Source organism: Bos javanicus, chromosome 16 (assembly GCF_032452875.1).
Source record: "Bos javanicus breed banteng chromosome 16, ARS-OSU_banteng_1.0, whole genome shotgun sequence".
NCBI lineage: Eukaryota > Metazoa > Chordata > Mammalia > Artiodactyla > Bovidae > Bos > Bos javanicus.
Window position 1 is genome coordinate 57,846,700 of NC_083883.1, and position 3,452 is coordinate 57,850,151.

The 3,452-nt window shown below is 38.1% G+C and overlaps 1 pseudogene; it reads right to left on the reverse strand.

Annotated features, from left to right (window-relative positions):
- Window positions 1-2,415: 2,415 nt before the first annotated feature.
- On the reverse strand, window positions 2,416-2,913 carry LOC133227421 (U2 small nuclear ribonucleoprotein B''-like; annotated as a pseudogene).
- Window positions 2,914-3,452: the final 539 nt, after the last annotated feature.

Consider the following 3,452-nt stretch of genomic DNA (forward strand, 5'->3'; position numbering starts at 1 on the left):
GATAAGCAGCACAAATCCACTGTAGATGAAATTATAATTTTTTAAATAAATAGCATTAGGGAGAACTGTAGTATCAATATTTTATTCCTTCCTATGTATACTAGCATACTAAAGATTAAAATAATTTGTGTCTTTCTTCCTTTTTAAAACATAATATATGAAGTAAAATTTTAAAAATACAGACCAAAAAAATAAATAAAAAGGAAATATAAATAAATTATATCAAATTCTACCATGTAGAGATAATCACTACTCTCATTTTGGTGTTTTTAATTAAGACATAAAGGATGAAAAAAGCCAGTCTTGTCAAGCACTGGGAAGAAAGAAAGGCACGCACAAAGACCCTGAGGTAGGCAAGTCTCGTGTTTATGGAACTAAATATGGGCCTATATGGTCGGAGTGAAGAGGATATCGCTGAGATTTGCGGTTGTATAGTAACCACTGGCCAGTTCATGCAAACCTAGCTTAGGTGTATAATTTTTGTGTGTGTACAGCAAAAAGCTATAGTTTTAAGCAAAAGTAGATGTTTATATTTGGCACCCCACTCCAGTACTCTTGCCTGGAAAATCCATAGACAGAGGAGCCTGGTGGGCTGTAGTCCATGGGGTTGCTAAGAGTCGGGAACGACTGAGCGACTTCACTTTCACTTTTCACTTTCATGCATTGGAGAAGGAAATGGCAACCCTCTCCAGTGTTCTTGCCTGGAGAATCCCAGGGACGGGGAAGCCTGGTGGGCTGTTGTCTCTGGGGTCGCACAGAGTCGGACACGACTGAAGCGACTTAGCAGCAGCAGCAGCAGCAGCAGCAAATGTTTGTATTCAGTAATTATCCTTCTAGTTGTATTTTTCCAATAGTATTTTATTAGCTGTGGTTTTTCTTTCTCTGATACAGCTTTTTAAAAATTGAGATATAATTGACATATAGCATTGTACTAGTTTCAAAAGTACAGTATGTAGATTGATATATGTAGATATTGTGAAGTTATTACAACAGTAAGTCTTGTTAACATCCGTCACCACACATAGTTACAATTTTTTATTTTTTTACAAATAAAAGTTTATTGTACAAAATTAAGGCCTTCACAATTCATAATTCATTAAGGCAATTCAGCTGGTAAAGAATTCACCTGCAATGCTAGAGACCAGGGTTCAGTCCCTGGGTTGTGAAGATGCCCTGGAGAAGGGAATGGCTACTCACTCCAGTATTCTGGCCTGGAGAATTCCATGGACTGTATACTCCATGGGGTCACAAAGAGTCAGACGTGACTGAGCAGCTTTCACTTTCACAAACACAGTCTAGGTACTTTTTTTAAATCCTTCATGAAAATTTCACAAACACTTCCCCTCTCCCCCCAACTGTTAAAGTGGCCTGACCAAATGTTATTAAAGTGAAACTGTAAACAACACCAGGAGAAATATCAAAAACCTCAGATATGCAGATGACACCACCCTTATGGCAGAAAGTGAAGAGGAACTACAAAGCCTCTTGATGAAAGTGAAAGTGGAGGGTGAAAAAGTTGGCTTAAAGCTCAACATTCAGAAAACGAAGATCATGGTATCCAGTCCCATCATTTCATGGGAAATAGATGGGGAAACTGGAAACAGTGTCAGACTTTGTTTTTCTGGGCTCCAAAATCACTGCAGATGGTGACTGCAGCCATGAAATTAAAAGACACTTACTCCTTGGAAGGAAAGTTACGACCAACCTAGATAGCATATTCAAAAGCAGAGACATTACTTTGCCAACAAAGGTTCGTCTATTCAAGGCTATGGTTTTTCCTGTGGTCATGTATGGATGTGAGAGTTGAACTGTGAAGAAGGCTGAGTGCTGAAGAATTGATCTTTTGAACTGTGGTGTTGGAGAAGACTCTTGAGAGTCCCTTGGACTGCAAGGATATCCAACCAGTCCATTCTGAAGGAGATCAGCCCTGGGATTTCTTTGGAAGGAATGATACTAAAGCTGAAACTCCAGTACTTTGGCCACCTCATGCGAAGAGTTGACTCATTGGAAAAGACTCTGATGCAGGGAGGGATTGGGGGCAGGAGGAGAAGGGGACGACAGAGGATGAGATGGCTGGATGGCATCACTGACTCTATGGACATGAGTCTGAGTGAACTCCAGGAGTTGGGGATGGACAGGGAGGCCTGGTGTGCTGTGATTCATGGGGTTGCAAAGAGTCAGACACAACTGAGCGACTGATCTGATCTGATAAACAAAACCAAGTATTTTAAAGACAGTTATCCTAGGGACTTTAGCTGGTGGTCCAGTGATTAAGAATCTGCCTGCCAACAGAGGGAATGGGGACTCAATCCCTGGTCAGGGAACTATGATCCCACATGCAACGGGCAACTAAGACCCAACACAGCCAAATAAATAAAATTTCTTTTTTTTTTTTAAAGACAGCTATCCTAAATGTTACTTCTTTGATTAGGTGATCTTCATGGATAGGATAGTATCCTATTTCCCTATAAAGCATCCCTGGTAGCTTCAGCCTGTCTATCATCTTCAAATTCAACTAAAGCAATGTCATGCCTCCCGAAAGTACTCCCAAAAGTACCAGAGATACTTCTTTGAAACCAGGAAACTGATTAAACAACATGGTCAACATCATTTCGCTAGTCTCTTCCAGTAAATTATTAAGGAATAAAATATAGTTTGGAGGATGATCAAGGACCTGAGAACTTGGTATTGCATTTCCTTGGTATCAGCTTAATTTGGTGTTCCCTGACCAGGCTTTTTGTTCACGATTGTTGCCATTTGTTACACAGTTTTATCTTCTTTTCTTTGTCAGAAAAAGTGCCATGCATTTTAGATATTATACCACAATCTGTTCTGACATACTGAATTTGCTTCTTTTTTAATGTTGTCATTCATATGGTTGATATAAATTGTATGATTTGGTCTGATATCCATGTTCTGGGTTAAATTTTGTTCAAATAGATGGAGGCATCTGCCACATCCTCAGTTTTTTGTGGTTTGAGTGTTTTAGATGAAATTAATTTTGTATAATTGGACAGACTTTTAATTACAGTATCTTTAGTATGTTCTTAGAGAAAAGTGAAACTGTAACTTCCATATTGAAAAGAGTAAGATATCATTAAGCAAAACTAGGCAGCAATAAAGTGAGGATAGTAAAATAAGAGAGAACTCATTAGAAATCCTTGAAATTGAAGAAAAATGTCAGTAAATTTTACAAGTTTAATAGATGATAAAAATTTCATAGTCTAAATTATGGAACTGAGGAATTCACCCAGAAACACACACACACACACACACACTATATAATGCAGTTAAGCAACAAGAAGGAACAACTGAGAGAGAAGTCTTAACATTCATCTAACTCCAGAAAAAAGAGAGAATGAAAAGAATGACAGAGACTCAATATTTTAAGAGATAATTATTAAAAATCTTTCCAAAATTGGATAAAGGCATGAGTCATTAAACAGAAAGCA